An 18,065-nucleotide genomic window follows, 5' to 3' on the forward strand; every position below is an offset into this window, starting at 1 on the left:
TCCATCTATGGTTTGTGTCATGGACTGACATCTAGATCCCCCCAAATTAATATACTAATTCCTAACCCCTATGTGCTTACATGTGGAGATGGGGCCTCTAAGGAATCTGTTAAGGTTAAATGAAGGCATAAATGTGCGAACCTGATTTGACAGAATTAATATCATTATAGGGGCTTCCCTGATAACTCAGTTGGGAAAGAATCCACCTGCAATGCAGGAGACCCCAGTTCAATTCCTGGGTCAGGAAGATCTGCTGGAGAAGGAATAGGCTACCCACTCCAGTATTCTGGTCTGGAGAAAGAGTCGGACACGACTGAGTGACTTTCACTTTCATCCCACCAGAGGACCAGAGGACATTATATCTCTTCTTCTCTTTCCCCACTTGCATCAAAGAAAAGATCATGTGAGCACACAGCCAGATGATAGCTGCCCACAGGTCGAGAGAAGAGACCTCAAATGAAACCTTCCTTCCCAACATTTTGGTCTTGGACTGTCAGCCTCCTGAAATGCATTTATTTTATTTAGGCAAATGAGTTTATGGTACTTTGTCACGGCAGCCCAAGAAGAAAGTAGATGAATACAGTCTGATAGGGAATAAAACACTGGGGATAATAAAATTCTCTAAATGCAAGTTTTCTCTTAGAGGAATCCTGAGTCAGAATGATTGGCCAGAGACAACCTGAGACACTAATCCCATCACCAGAAAACCCAAGATTGAAAGTCACATGGCAGAGCAGTTCTCCTGGATTTCTTTACCCTGCACCTGGGGGCCCCTTCCCAATAAACTCTTTTGCTTTGTCAGTAGCTGTGTCTCCTCACCATTCATTTCTGAGTGTTAAATCTCACGATCGAGCCTTGGAAGCAGTCCCCATTACTGCAACACTACTGTTTGCTGTTGGGAACACTGCAAATCAAAAGTCGGAACTCAGGTGCCAGATTCTAATGCCGATCTGTGAATACTACAACTCTGTCCAATTAGCTCAACTCCATGCATCTTAGGTGTCCTTCATCCTGTTATGGATGTTCTCCTGTCTCAGCAACTGTCCTTAATATTCTAATTCTGCAGAATGTCTTTTAGATAGCAATAAAATACCAACAATCTTCAACTCTTGCCTGGCTGATTTGTATGGAATAAAAACAAATTGATTGTGTTACGCTACAGACTGACCTATTGGTAAAACAGTCAGTGGCTCTCAGAGACCTTGGAGTCACCCAGCAACTTGTTTAACCAGCCCCCCAACCCTTCAAACTCCCACCCCAATCCACCAACACCTTCTTGAACTCCATTCAGATCTATTGAATCTGCAACTCAATGAGTGGGGCCCAGAAACCAGGTTTAACATGCCCTCCAGGTGATTCTAATTGTTCTAGAACTACTTGCCTGGGTCAAACTGACCCTAAATATCCACATTGTGCAGTAACCACATTGAATGACCACTACTATTTACCCCTATTAAAGTAGCCAATCAACCTTCCTGGCCCACTTTATTCTGCTTTTTTACCTTGGGTGTCTAGACTTTTTCCTAGCCTCTGATCTCAGTAACCCTACATCCAGATAATTGACTGGGGCTCTCCCTCCCTGTCCCCTTCTGCCTTCCCTCCATCCCAGGGGATCCTAAGATCCCTTTCGCTGGACTTATTCATCTGTTTCGTATACTATTGGTCTCCCAATTGGTTGACATTCCCTAATAACAGCCTATCTTCACCTGACCATAAGTAAGCATCATTATTATCAACAATTTTCAGAACACCCAAGCTATTTAATAAATGTCTAGAATTTAGATTCTCTCTGGGATAAATTGCAATCATCCTAGTCAATTGAAGGGCAGGTAGCTTTTTCTGTTCTCTACCTCCAATAAATTTAAGTAGTAAACCTAAGTAGTCTATTTTTTGACATTGAGATGGCTCCAAACAACTTTTCAAAACAAGTCTATGCAGATTCTTAAACCATTCACTCCATAAGAGTTGTTTGCCAAGTACTACACTCAATGGGCTTCCCTGGTAGCTCAGCTGGTAAAGAGTCTGCATGCAGTGCGAGAGACCCAGGTTTGATTCCTGGGTTGGGAAGATCCTCTGGAGAAAGGATACGCTACCCACTCCAGTATTTTTGGGCTTCTCCCGTGGCTCAGGTGGTAAAGGTTCTGTCTGCAATATGGGAGACCTGGCTTCCATCCCTGGTTTGGGAAGACCCCCTGAAGGAGGGCATGGCAACCCACTCCAGTATTCTTGCCTGGAGAATCCCCCATGATAGAAGAGCCTGAGGGCAAGCAGTGTTACTTGCTAGGGATCTTTCCACAGTCCTGAGAAAAAGTTGCAAAAATAAAAGGTCCCTCTGCTTTCCAGTGGACATTAATAGCTCTGGGGGTGCTGCAGTCATCTTGCTATTGATCAGAATATAAAACAACCAAAAGAAAAAACAGGTCAGACACATAGAAAGAATATTGGATCTTACCAAATCATTGGGTCAACCAAGCCTGAAGCCAGACCTTCATCTTAGAATTCCAATTTTTAATCACAATTTTCTGTGACTTACTGCTCCAAATAGACTATTACAAAAGAGAGATTCATTTCATCCACTAAAATTTCCTAGGAAAATCTCCACTTCCAAATGGTGCTTAAATATAACAACTACATATTAAATATCATAAAGCTAATCATACATTATACAATCTAGGTTCTGTTCTTATTGATCTGGTCTTTTGGAGAAAGTAAGGTTTCATTTCCAAATTATTCTTTTCAAATACTGTTATTGGGTATATCATTTAAGACCTCTCTAAACCACCAATTATTTACCTACAAACAGGGATAATAATGTGACTCCACTTAAAAATGTTTAAAACAAAAGATCAGATAACATTTGAAACAATGCTACTATGTGTAGCATCATAACTGGCATAAGACAGAAATACAATAAATGTGATTTCCTTCAGGTTTCTTTTATTTCATTTTAACACTTTAAAGTATAGATAATATCTAAATGGGGAGAAGACTTAGAAGGTAGGGGCAATCACTTGACTTAAAATGAATAAAAATAATTTATCATAAAAATCAAAGGGTAGACATGAGTCTTCAACCAAAAACATTAAGATAATAGGATAATTAAAAGGAATAAGACTATTTCCCATCCTCAAACATCATCTTTCACCTAGCATCTTCAGTATTGATGTAAGAATGGAGATTTTCTGGTATCAACTGAGAACTCAGTTCATATGAATTAGAAAATCTTTAAGAAAATGTATTTAATATATTTCTATTTAAGACAGTTTGAAGGAGTATACATAGGTGTTTTTATTGTAATAGACTTTGAATAAGAACTGGCATGAGCTAATGTATCAAGAATATTAATATACTATGGATCCTTATGTTGATCAAAGAAAAGTGAACAATGCATCCAAAGGCCCATTTCATAACATTTCCTTCTGCCTCAATCACAGACCAATACTCATTCTGTTCTATACATACCTCCTGGTAGTCATATCCTAAAATTTAGATCACATCTATATAGTTAGTTTACTCTTAAAAACTCTGTCTTCCCAATGGAGATGATACAGTCGTCGGCCGTGATGTTTAGTCCCAGTAAGAGGAAAAAAGGGAGAGGGAATACATAGGTGTCTTTCTTTGCTTCATTCAAATACACACACACCCCGCCCCCCCCCCCCACCGCCATGACATTAGAAGCAGGGGCGCAGCTTCTAATCATCCATTAGTGGTTGCCTGAAAGTCTGAGTTGAGATGGATTCTAAGGCCTCATCTGAATTCAGGGGGAAAGAGTGCAGAGATGGATTAATGATATCTGACATGGGAACGTAAGGGGTAACAGCTGTGTATGTGTCAAGTGTTTTGCTTTAGACAGATTGAACAATTACCATGTTCTTTGACTTGAACTATAGCACACACACACACACACACACACAAGGCAAAACAAATCTTAGTCTGTCCAAAAATGTTTCTCCAAAGACTTACTATCATTCTAATATATCCAGAAAGCTCCAAAGGTCAAAAACAAGAAAAGACAAATGCAAGAATCATTTGGATTGTCTACTGACCTATTCAAAATTATGAACACCATGGGACCATTAAGGAATTAAGCTGTAGGTATCATTCAAAACTCAAGTAGAATTAGTTGATTAAACAATAATTTTTAGCAACAATAATTGCTAAACCTCTTAGCAATTATCAGAGGACCCAACAGGGAGAGATGTGATGTGGAGAAAGAAAAAGTTTAGGATACAGAACTGAGTCTTTCCATGATTGAAAATTAAAGGCAGCACAATCAGATATAGGAGATAGGATTGGGACTTCCTTGGTGGTCCAGTGGTTAAGAATCCACCTTGCAATGCAGGGATCACCAACTGGTCCCTGGTTGGGATCGAACTAAGATCCCACATGCTACGGGGCAACTAAGACCATGCACCACAGTGAGAAAGTCTGTGCACTGCAACAGAAGACCTCGTGTGGTGCAACTAAGACCCAAAGAGCCAAAAAAAAAAAAAAAAAAATTAAAGACAGGTGATAGCTGAGTAGGAAAAAAAAAAAAAAAGACAAGTGGTGGGAGAGTGTGGAAGATACATTTAATTTATTTGAATATTCTGCCCAAGGTGGGTTCATCCAGTACATGCCTGCACCATCAACTCAAGATTAACTGGAGAAGAGAAGATCAAGAATATCCCAATTCAGCAACAAGTTGTACCTTTCTGATTATCACTAATGGCCTCTTATCATTGCTGATTTCCTCATTCTTCTGGAACAATTCCCTGACTAAGTCTCAAAATACCATCGCTTACCCTCAAACTACTCAGCTTCTGAAACTATATTCTCTTGGAAAAATTGGCTTAAAGGAAAGAAAAACATTTGCAGGTGGTAACAGCTTTTATCCAGTCATCAGTATTTGACTAAAAGGCAATCTATTGTTATAATTTCCCCCACCTATATTTTTGGAGCCAAGAAGCACTGGCATTTTGAAATGAGTCCATTAATGATTAAACTCAGTTTCCTGACAAGGGAAGAAGATTCTAACTGGAGTGGGTGTTTTTTCATCACTCTAGAATCTTACAACACTTTAAAAATAGCCAACCTCTGTGGTGATTGAAAAGAGAAGGGCCACGTGTGTACTCCAGGGCTGCATTGCTGTGTTCTCAAATGCACACCTACTCTTGATCTGCTTTTGAACTCCTCTGCATTTGTGAATTTGGTTCAGGTGTTCAAGGAGTCTTAACCTACATTATTCATAATAATGGAGAAATTTCTATTCTCTTTTTTCCGTATCTATCAGCTGTTAGACATATTTAGCTAAAAATAGTTGTCATACACTTTTCATGTAATGCTTTTTTTTTTTTTCCCAGTGTAGTTTTCTTACTACATTTGGCAAACCTGGAAAAGTTTAAGCATTTTAAATATGTTCACAGCACCAAAAATAGAACCAGTTAATGAAATAGTCTAATTAATCAGAAATTCAGTTCATAAATTTTCTGTGTTTTTACGTTGAACTGTCGCTCAGCTGCCTTTGTCAGTCTTGATAAAAACAACTACAGATGACTTTGACATTTGAAAAGCAAGAGATAAATTGGCTGGATGGAAGAGAGACATATCCTGAGACAAATATTTAGAAAATGATTTTTCCCTATTGATGTACTAACTAAAGTTAATGTTGTAATTGCAATTTGGGAGTTAATTTCCTTTTAATAGCTGATACTGCCATTTCTCTGGTCAAAATGACTGTCAGAATGAAACTCATAATCCAAAATGTCTGGTAAAGACCATTTTCTATGTCCTCCAACTGTATTATGAAAGTAAGGATTTCTTTTCTTCCTTGTGCTCAGATTTCAAAAAAAAGAGATTAGAGCAAAATGAATTATAAAGTACCTAAACTGTTCCAACAATCACATCTCCATTCTGGCAAATTTAGTAAATGCCTTTTATCTCTCCACTGAGATGTTTTTACTATAATGAAAAACCCAATGAAATGTTTCCTTATTAAGCCTATTATTCATCTCCTATGCCTCCTCTACCTTTAAAGTAGTAACCAAAAGGGCACAGTGAAGATCCAATTTTCATTTTGCATTATAACATCATGTTAATTAACTCACCATCTATCAGTATGCAGTGAATAGGGTGGCTTGGCCCACTTTTGTATGTATAGAATTGCTTGGGGCCTTTCTGGGATGTGTGTTTTAAGATTATTTCACAGCATTAAACTAACCAATGAGAAGGAAATAAAGTTTTAAAATCTCTGTGGGACTTTCATTAACCCACCCTTTGTTTTCATGTATTTTAATGTGGAGTGTCTCCAGGTTAACTGGAGTCAGGCTGCATGGTTTTCAAAGTGCCGTTTACAATTAACTCCTATCTATGAAACTGAGGATATGACTTGGGTGTGACCACCATACATATGACTTCCTGCTTTGGCAGGAGAACTTCTTGGAATAAATTCTCTTAAAAAATACATATATATATATATATATATATATATATATGTAGAGAATTTAAATTTATGAAAGACTACAGGTATGACTCTCATTTCCACAAGGGAAACACTCAGATTCGGGATAGGTTTATGTTACCCATCCTTTTTAATTTAAGGTAGTATGTGACTATAATATATTTTATAAAATATTATTCTATATTGTTATTTATTTACTTTTGGGGGGAGGACAAACGTGTAGAAACAAAGACAGTTTTATCTTTATGTTTTCGTTTTTTCTTCCTTAAGGACATATTCCAGTCATACAGAATTTCGTATCTCAGCTTTATACTGAAACCTCTGTTCTAACATATCTTGGAGCCATTCATTCCTGTATGTTAAAACTTTGGGGAAGGGAAAGGAACTTCATAAAGTCTGTGGGGTGTGAATTCTTAATTCTGTGAAAATGCAAGCAGTCTAGAAATCAATCTGTTTCTGAAACAGTTTGGATACATCTGAAAGAAAGTTCTTTTGCAGAAATTACTGCTAACTAAATACAGATATGCAGTCCACCACAAAGACTTACCTACCCTTTTTGCTGAAAATCTAAAATATTGTGCAGATAATGACTATGCTGCAATACACATTCTTGGGTGAGAGAGAGAGAGAGTAGGGCATGTTTCCTTTGTTCTGAAGAACTAACATTCTTTAAATGTATTTTACCCTGTGCTTCTGGAATCAGCATAGATTGTTTAATATGTTTATATATTTTCATATTTAATGATCTTTATGGAAGGTTTTCTGCTTACAGCCTTGGTTAAACATGCATCTTCTAACAAAATTAAAATGCATAAGATGGAATATCCTTGGCACTGACATTTCAGAAGTAACTTTTTTTTGCTTTTGCCTTTGGGAGTAAACAAAATAAAACAAACAATTTTTCCTAATTGATTCAGATGTTTCAAAAGAAACTGCTTCATCCTGCAATATTCAGGAAAGGATGAGATCAAGACAAACTTTATTTTGCAAAGGAACCGAGTGCAGAGAACATCTGTCTTATTCATCGAAACTGAGAGAACAGTCCAGAGTTTATGCCATCCTAGAGAGATCAGAGATTAAGAGAATGAGAGTTTCCTAGGATGAAGTCTGAAGGTGTACATCATATGATGACATTAGAGAAGAAAAAGGAAGAAGGATGCTTAAATGGATCAGGTCTAGTTAGGTGACTCAGGGGTAAAGAATCTGCCTGCCAAAGTAGGAGACACAGGTTTGATCCCTGGATAAGGAAGATTCCCTGGAGAAGGAACTGGCAACCCACACCAGTATTCTTTCCTGGAATATCCCATGGGTAGAGAAACCTGGTGGGATACAGTCCATGGGGTCACAAAAGAGTCAGACATGACTGAACAACTTAATAACAATAATACCAATTAGGTACCCAATCCAAACCATTCACTTTAAAGATGAGGCAGGAGAACTAGAGTTGGGGAAGTGATTTCTCTACATACTGGAGTTAAAACTCAGGTTTCCCATTACTTAAGTTATCCATCAAATTTATCCATTTGTTTAAATGTTAGAAGACACAAATCCTTACAATGCAATAAACAATTATATTCATATTATTTGTTTAGGACAACACATTTCTATCTAAATGTAGGTTATGGTACCATACTGAAGGAAAGATTGACTACCTATGATATTACTACCCAAAATTTGGGTTTTATCTTAGCAATATACAGAGCTAACTGTTATGGGATCTTGAAAAGGACATATGAGTCTAATAGAAATGGGAAATTCTAAAGTTATAGTGTTCAGTATGTTAGCAATTAGTCGGGTGTAGCAATTTAAATTTAAATACCACTAACTAAAAATTTTAGGAGACTTCCCTGGCGGTTCAGTGGCTAAGACTCCACATTCCCAATGCAGGGGACCCAGGTTTAATCATTGGTCAGGGAACTAGATCCCACATGCTAGAACTAAAAGTCCGCATGCTGCAATCAAAGACCTTGTGTGCCACAACAAAGATGCAGTGCAGCCAAATAAACAAATAAATATTTTTCAAAAGATAAAAAAATTAGCTCCTCATAACATTTCTTCAGCACATTTCAACTGCTCAATGGTCACATGTGGCTAGTAAATAGTATATCAGATAGTGTAAAACTGCACAGCATTTTCATCATTACAGAAAGTCTTGTTGAAAAGATCTGGCCTAAGGCACGCAGAATTGAAGAAAGGGTCATAACACTAGGAGTTGTCTTGAAAACAAGAGCAATAAGAAATTTGATTGCTTTTCAGAAACAGTATGATTTTGTCTTAACCCACTTATGTAATTCTGCTTTATTTTTAGCAGCAATGATAGGAGTAGGCTGAGAACAGACATATATTCTGGATATACAATAAGCTTTAATATGTCAAACCTACGCCATATTAGTGTCAAGCTTCAACCAACAAAAGTCATTGGTCTGGGATAAAGGTAACCAAAGAAACTGAATAGACTGGATCAATTTCCACTGAAAAAGTTCAAGTCTCATGGATGAGGGCTGTTAAATATTAAATTCTTCTGGCAGTAACATAGAAAAACTTGGGTTTGATCCTTAGGTCGAGAACATCCCCAGGTCGAGGAGATCTCCTGGAGGAAGGCATGCAACCCACTCCAGTATTCCTGCCTGGAGAATCCCATGGACAGAGGAGCCTGGCAGGCTAGAGTCCATAGGGTCACACAAAGTCAGACATGACTGAAGAGACAGCATGCATGCACGCATGTACAGTGTGATGCAGTAGGCAAGAGTATATGATTTAGAGCTTGTGACAAAAGCTTTGAACCCTAGCTCTGCACAGTGTAGCTGAGAAACTTATGTCAGTAAATGTACACTTTCTAACCCACAGTTATCTCATTAGCAAAATAAAGACAGCAATAATGACTGATATTCACTGAGCTACTAAAATGAGACAGATGCCTGAAAAATCTCTGAATTCAATCTAGCATAGAGTAGACTATCAATAGCAGGGAGTAGAAACTTAGTAAATGTTGGTTATCTTTTTATTTTATGGATCATTAATAAAATTATACTCATGAAGGTAATGTAAATAATGTGTGAAAACCATTTATAAAATAAGGTTAAGAGAGAAGTTACCAGTAAAATGTTATACATCCTCACAGAACTACCATATGACTCAGCAATTTCTCTCTTAGGTATGTTCTCCTCAAAATTGAAAATAGGTATTCAAAAAGAAAAAAACAAAAAGATTGTACACAAATATTCATAGCAGAACTATTTATAATAGGCAAAAGTGAGAGTCAGATACCACTTAGCAAACAAACAGCAAAAACAAGATGAAAACAACCTAAGTATCCATCAGGAGATGAATTAATAAATTGTGAGACAGCCATACTATGGAGCAGTATTCAGCCGTAAAATAAAGTCCTGGTACCTTGCAGAGTAAATGTGCCTCAAAAACCTTTTGCTAAGTGAAAATAGTCAGACTCAATGGGTCACCTACTGTAGGATTCCCCTTTTATGTAATATCTGGTTGCAAATGCTGAGTGCAAGAGGGAACATGGGTATATCAGTTCCCTAGGATGCATAATAAAGGACTTACAATAAAATTTATTGTCACATTGTTCTAAAGGTGAGAAGTCAAAGTCAAGGTGTCAGTGGGGCTATATTCCCTCTGAAACCTCTAGGGTATCCTTCCTTGCTCAGTCCTAACTTCTGCTGGTTTGCCCTCCATCTTTGATCTTGATGTTTGTCCATGTCTTCGATCTTGTCCACCATCTTTGTTCCTTGTCTTGCAACTTCTTAGCTCCATCCTCTGCCTTTGTAGTCACATGTCATTGTCTCAATGTCTCCATCTTCCCATGACTGTCATCTTAGAAAAGCATAGGCCATACTGGATTAGTACTCAAGTTGACTCTAGTACCACCTCATCTCAACCTTAATCACAACTGCAACAACCTTTTATCCAAAGAAGACAGCATTCTGAAGCGCCAAGGATTAGAATCATAATAAAATTTTTAGGGGGGTGGGGTGAAGATGGCAGGATATAATTCAGCCCTTAACAGGGAGTGATGGCTTAGTGAATGCAGGGTTTTATTTTGGCAACGTGGACACATTTCAGAATTTGAGAGAAGTGATGCTTGGATGATATTGCAAGTGTACTAAATGCTACTGAATTGTTCAACTTTAAATGGTTGATTTCATGTTATATGAGTTCCATCTCAATTTAAACAATGCAGTGTGATAAATATATCAGAATATTTTAATGCAGGATATAAACAAAGGTGCTCCTTTAAAGAGGCAAAAGAGGTCTTTATATAACACTTTCCTGAACCATTATCAGTTATGTGTAGAATGCCCTAGATCAAACCTGAGAAGGGCAAACTCAGAAAAATGGAAAGCTAAATCATCTTAAAGCAGAATAAATTTTGAGATCCTTGGATATACAGAAGGGGGCAGAAGCATCAGCAAAACGGGAGAGCTAGATGTGAAGGAGAAACATCAGCCCAGAAGGGAACCCTTGCCAAGGAAGCTCAGGTAGTTTTAAGAACAGGGATGTGTAGAGTTCATTATTCACTTCTTTATTAGGTAAAACTCCAACATAAAGTTAAAGGCTATCAGAAAAACCTGCATGGTGATTGAGGTTTAGGGAGAATCTGAGACTAGCACCAGCAGTGAAGAAGAGAGGAATCCTGGAGGAAGAAGATCCAGAAGATCAGGGTGAATATAGAAAAATAAGAAGGGAGGCCATGAGAAAACACGTCCCCTAGCAGGCACAGAAGAGAGAAGGACTATGTATTTCCTAAGGTCACGGGAAAGTGGGGTGAGGAAGCTCTCCTACCAACACAGGTCTATGGTTTCCAGTCTTACTAAGCTACCTGGGAATGCTCCCAAATAAAAACAGAAGAAAGCTGTTAATTATTTAATGACACTATTCTACTTCTCATGACTAAGTTACTCTTGTTACTAGAAAAATAAAAATAAGGCATGTATTATTTTGGTAACAAAAACAAAGTGATCAAAGAAGATAGGCTCTTATTTAAAAAAATGGATTTCACAAATACGTGAAGCCTGAAGCATGCTACCTTGTTATTTGTAAGAAGCAAAGAGTCATTTGTTCATAATACTTTCAGAAAAAGAGAAAGTGCTTATTAAGTGAACACAAGAACAAATCCAAATATCTCGCTGCTTTATTTATAATGTTTTATTATTTTAAATATTTACTTGTGTATCATTGTATGGAATCCCACACAATGTGGTGACAGAAGCATGAGAGTTGACAAACTCCCATCTCTTCCAGCTATGACATTCTGAAAGCAATTTTCAGCTATGCTTCTTCTTGTTTGTTTTTTTTTTAACAGAAAACCCCAGACCAAAAATTGCTGAGGAATGAAAGGACATCATTGAAAGTGAATAAAGCATTTAAATGTCAATGTCCTGATACTACCACCAAAACCCACAATTTCATGTCTCCTGTGGGTCAAGGGCTGCTTCTCGAGAAACATGAGGAGAAAAATCCACAAGAACCTCTTCAGTACTTCCATTTTGAGCCAATGTTCTCATCCAAAAATGCTATCTGTTGCTGTAGGTCAGTTTTTAAGTAGCAGCAATTGAGCTTCACAAACAGAAAAACAACAAAAATTTAACCTGAGGAACAAATGATTTATTCTGAGAGAGAGATATCTATGCTTTGTCATCCCTCAGTGAGAAATATGATATTTTGGACCATCATTTTCCACTTTCAATAGGTTCTGAAATAAAGGAACTGAAGGTGACAATGCAGGGAAGAACATGGAATTATATATAGCTTCAACAGGGCAAAAAATGGTGAGCAGAGCTAATTAGATCCTTTGCATTCAATTCCATTCTCTTCACTTGAGTAGCCTTCCAGCCTAAGGCTCATTGGTCTAACAGCAAAGCACCAACTAATTCACTTTCACACACAGTCAGCTAACCAAGAATGTCATGTGTTTCCAAACATGTAGAAGCTGGCTTCCTTGGAAGTGTCCAACTGTAATATTCCAGGAAAGTGTAGAGGTTAATTTACTATGCCAAATAGAAATTCTAAAGACATGACATTCTCTCTCTAAGCCAGTAAATAAGGCATATATTTCTTACTTCAACAGTTCCCCTTGCACAAAAACTCTTTCCTGAGTTTCCCATCTCCCTGCGTTTCCTGAGTTTCTCAGCATCACAGGCCATCCAGATGGAAGCAGCTGTGTAACTACCATTGGTGCCCACGAGACAAGAGATAGATGGACCCCAGACTGAGCAGCTGCAAACAGTCTCCTGCTGACTCTTCAAGAAAAAGACAAATCCCTGCTTAGATAAAAACTAAGGTGACTGAGTGCTGAAGAATTGATGCTTTTAAACTGCAGTGTTGGAGAAGACTCTTGAGGGTCCCTTGGACAGCAAGGAGATCCAACCAGTCCATCTAAAGAAAATCAGTTCTGAATATTCATTGGAAGGACTGATGCTGAAGCTGAAACTCCAATACTTTGGCCACCTGATGTGAAGAAGTGACTCATTTGAAAAGACCCTGATGCCGGGAAATATTGAAGGTGGGAAGAGAAGGGGACGACAGAGGATGAGATGGTTGGATGGCATCACCGACTCAATGGACATGAGTTTGAGTAAACTCCAGGAGCTGGTGATGGACAGAGAGGTCTGGTGTGCTGCAGTCCATGGGGTTGCAAAGAGTCCAACATGACTAGGTGACGGAACTGAACTAAAGGTAACTACATTTTCCTCATTCTTGTGCTCAAGTGGAGCCCCCAGCCCACATATGTGCAGGGACGATCCTCAGGGGTCAAAGGAAGGGGGATGTCAGCCCATAATACGCCCTACCAACCTCCCAGAAACCATTGTGCTGGAATTCATCTTGGCTGAACAACACATGCATGTGTCAGGGAGGGCCCTGAGTCAGACCAAATAAGGGCAAGGACAGGACGACTGGTCAGAGGGAACCTGGAAAGCTGCCGCCTTACACGTGATCGAAGCCACCCTGTGGGGCGTGACTCACTTCAATTCTGCCTGCGCGCTCTTCTACATATACTGTGCTTCTAACAAATGTTTTATCTGCTTCACAATCTCTGTCTCTGTTGAATTCTTTCCTCAAGGAAAACAAGGACTGAAGTCCTGCTTGAGCCACTTCACCCCACACACCCCTGAGATCACCCATAGCTCCTGGATCTGGTTGTTTTCCAAACTGCACCATCATAGCACTTTCTTCAGACTCACCTCTCAGGGTTCATCTTGTGACCCAGGAGTCCTTTCTTAGAATCAAAGCAGAATCAAGGGAGAGACGATCTTTCCCTAAGGTTGAAACTACAGACTCAGAGACTTTGGGCAGCAATATTTCTCTTCAAGGTGATTAGAGATGAGGAGGAAATTAGTGTGGCAAATAAGAGGGATGTATAAAGCGAACATACAGATGAAATCAGAGACTGAAAATAGAAATATGTCTTGTAGCTATTCATGAAATCTCTTGTTAAAATCAGTGATGAATTTCAGGTAGTTTTTTAAAAGATTAAATGGCGTCACTAGGATATGTTTTATGTCTTCCCTTAACTTATTTGACTTTTGTTCATGTTGCTGGTAACCAAAAGATATTTTAATGACTCCAACCTCATATTCTAAGAAGTACTGCATGTCATTCTCCTCCTATCAAAAATGGAATCTATAGAGCAGGCGATGGGGAGGCACAAACTACTGGATATAGTATAGACTCAAGGATGTATTGTACAACATGGGTATCTTAGCCAATATTTTGTAATAATTGTAAATGGAAAGTAACGCTTAAATTGCACAAATTTTTAATGGAATCTATACTAGACTTAGGTCACATAGAAATGTAAAGTTATTCAACTTAGGAAAAAAATAATTATAATAATGAGAAAAACAACAGTGAAGACAATGCGTGTAACAGGTACTAGTTTGTACAATAATACAAGGTACTCTTGCATCCTCAGGTGTCCTATGTGAAGATGCACTGTCTTCTTTCCAGGTGATGCAAAATCATGCAAGATTCTCACCAAATATCTGGCCAGGGGAACAGTTTCATATTCGAGAAAATCATAATATGAATTTCTCTCAAATGAGGCCAGGTGATATACTATTCAGATTTGTTGTTCAGTCACTAAATCGTGTCTGACTCTGCAACCCCATGGACTGCAGCACACAAGACTCCTCTGTTCACTATCTACCGGAGTTTGCTCAAATTCATGTTCGCTAAGTTGGTGATTCTATCTAACCATCTCATCATCTGCTACCCCTTCTTTTGCCTTCAATCTTTCCCAGCATCAGGTTCTTTTCAAATGAATCAGTTCTTCGCATCAGGTGGCCAAAGTATTGGGGCTTCAGTATCAGTCCTTCCAATGAATATTCAGGGCTGATTTCCTTTAGAATTGACTAGCTTGATCTTGCAGTCCAAGAGACTCTCCAAGAGTCTTTTCCAGCACTACAATTTGAAAGCTAGAGGTCAGCTAACTGTATGATCTATGGGCCAAATCTGGGCTGCTACCAGTTTTTATGAGTGAAATTTTATTGAAAACAGGGTGCTTTAGCACTACAACAGCAAAGCTGAGCTGTTGCAACAGTGATTGTGTGGCCTACAGTTCCTCAATATTTACTATCTGTCCCTTTATGCGAATACTTGCAGGTCCCTGATTTAGACCAACTTCATGAAGCTAAGGCAAGATTGAAAAAGAAAAACAAAACAGCTTACCTTTTCCTATTTTGTGCCCCAGAGAGACATCCCCAATGGATAATGACTCTTTTTCAAAGTGGGCAATATATAAATATATAGCTACAGATTCTTAGCTAGTGTGCTAGGAAGACATAGATAATTAATGAGCATGGCAAATTAGATATCTTTGTTCTCTCTGGGCTAAGACAGTTCGTAGATTCATGTTTTCAGATTCTTGGCTTTTCAACAAGCTTCTCACCACCTCTACACTCAACAAATATACCCTTTCATATGTAAAAGATACACTATACAGTATTATACAGAAGGACACATGATAAATAACTGCTTAAGCCATCACCTGGTTCAGGTAACTGTTTAACCTAAAAACATGATTTAAAAAAAACTAAACGCTGTTTCTAAAATCTCAATAGTGGATTACCTCTGAGGAAAGCACACACCTAAATTCTAATCCAAAGATACAAAATTGGAAGAATAATATAAGAAATGCCATATGGAATAAGTTTTACCTTTGGATGAATATAAATATTTTTTGTATATAAACTATAAAGTATAGATAAAAGATTAAGCTGCAATATAATAGGAAGAAAGATTAAGAGCAATTTTAATGTGATTTGTAACAAGATATTTATCTTTGGTCTTGATTACATCACAGAACTCCTAAAACTTTAGAAATTTCTCCAGTGGAGGAAGGAAAAAAAAAAAGTGTCATTTGTTATGTTAATGAGGTGACTTTTGGAGAGCCTCAAGGTAACTCAAGGATGGGGACTAGTTGCCTTGGCAACCAACTGTGAGATTAGAGGACTGAAAATTTTAGTTCCACCCTAGACCTCCTGGATGCCAACCTAATGGCAATGAATGAAGAGGAACTAAAGAGTTTCTCAATGAAGATGAGAGTGAAAAAGCTGGCTTGAAACTCAACATTCAAAAAACTAAAACTAAGATCATGGCATCCAGTCCCATCACTTCATGGAAAATAGAAGGGGAAACAATGGAAACAGTGACAGACTTTATTTTCTTGGGTTCCAACATCACTGTGGATGGTGACTTTAGCCATGAAATTAAAAGACGCTTGCTTGTCATCCTTGCTCAGGGGCCATGCTAATCTTCTCTGTATCGTTCCAATTTTAGTATATGTGCTGCCGAAGCACAAATTCGTGAAGTGTTCCATATTTTTCATTTCTCCAAAGAAGACATACAGATGGCTAACAAACACATGAAAAGATGCTCCACATCACTCATTATTAGAGAAATGCAAATCAAAACCACAATGAGGTACCATTACACGCCAGTCACGATAGCTGCTATCCAAAAGTCTACAAGCAATAAATGCTGGAGAGGGTGTGGAGAAAAGGGAACCCTCTTACACTGTTGGTGGGAATGCAAACTAGTACAGCCGCTATGGAAAACAGTGTGGAGATTTCTTAAAAAACTGGAAATAGAACTGCCATATGACCCAGCAATCCCACTTCTGGGCATACACACTGAGGAAACCAGATCTGAAAGAGACACGTGCACCCCAGTGTTCATCGCAGCACCGTTTATAATAGCCAGGACATGGAAGCAACCTAGATGCCCATCAGCAGATGAATGGATAAGGAAGCTGTGGTACATATACACCATGGAATATTACTCAGCCATTAAAAAGAATTCATTTGAACCAGTCCTAATGAGATGGATGAAACTGGAGCCCCTTATACAGAGTGAAGTAAGCCAGAAAGATAAAGAACATTACAGCATACTAACACATATATATGGAATTTAGAAAGATGGTAATGATAACCCTATATGCAAAACAGAAAAAGAGACACAGATGTACAGAACAGACTTTTGAACTCTGTGGGAGAAGGTGAGGGTGGGATATTTCAAAAGAACAGCATGTATATTACCTATGGTGAAACAGATCACCAGCCCAGGTGGGATGCATGAGACAAGTGCTCGGGCCTGGTGCACTGGGAAGACCCAGAGGAATCGGGTGGAGAGGGAGGTGGGAGGGGGGATCGGGATGGGGAATACGTGTAGATCTATGGCTGATTCATGTCAATGTGTGACAAAACCCACTGAAATGTTGTGAAGTAATTAGCCTCCAACTAATAAAAATAAAAGACGCTTGCTCCTTGGAAGAAAAGCTATGACCAACCTAGACAGCATACTAAAAAGCAGACATATTACTTTACCGACAAAGGTCTGTCTAGTCAAAGCTATGGTTTTTCCAGTAGTCATGTATGGATGTGAGAGGTGGACCATAAAAAAGGCTGAGCACTGAAGAACTGATGCTTTGGAACTGTGGTGTTGGATAAGACTCTTGAGAGTTCCTTGGACTCCAAGGAGATCAAATCAGTCGATCCTAAAGGAAATCACTCCTGAATATTCATTGGAAGGACTGATGCTGAAGCTGAAGCTCCAATACTTTGGCTACCTGAGGCAAAGAACTGATTCATTTGAAAAGAACCTGATGCTGGGAAAGATTGAAGGCAGGAGGGGGAGAGGGAGACAGGACAAGATGTTTGGATTGCATCACTGACTCAATGGACATGAGTTTGAACATGCTCTGGGAGATGGCGAAGGACAGGGAAGCCTGACATGCTGCAGTCCATGGGGTCTCAAAGAGTCAGACAGGACTGAGCCACTGAATAGCAACTAAAGACCTCCTGGAAGGGGTGGGGAGCTGGAGACTGAGTCCAATTACCAATGGCAACGGTTTCATCCATCATGCCTACGTAAAGAAGCCTCCATAAGAGCCCCAAAGTATAGGGTTTGGAGATCTTCCAGTTGGTGCATATATGGAGATTGAGGCAGAATGACCCTCAGCGGGGGCAAGGATGCTCTCTGCTCTTTTTCCACACCTTGCACTATGTATCTCTTTCATCTAGTTTTTCCCAAATGACATCCTTTTCTAACAAACCAGTAATCTAGTAAGAAAAATGTTTCCCTTATTCTCTGAGCAGCTCTAGTAGATCAA

At 38.8% G+C, this 18,065-nt stretch overlaps 1 protein-coding gene and 1 pseudogene across 2 annotated transcripts in view; both read right to left on the reverse strand.

Annotated features, from left to right (window-relative positions):
- The window catches only part of LRRC4C (leucine rich repeat containing 4C), a 1,337,050-nt gene that overhangs the window by 734,420 nt on the left and 584,565 nt on the right, over positions 1-18,065 (reverse strand). The gene's annotated exons all lie outside the window — the stretch shown is intronic.
- LOC122703578 lies at positions 16,159-16,254 on the reverse strand (annotated as a pseudogene).

This window comes from Cervus elaphus, chromosome 1 (assembly GCF_910594005.1).
Source record: "Cervus elaphus chromosome 1, mCerEla1.1, whole genome shotgun sequence".
Taxonomy (NCBI): Eukaryota; Metazoa; Chordata; class Mammalia; order Artiodactyla; family Cervidae; genus Cervus; species Cervus elaphus.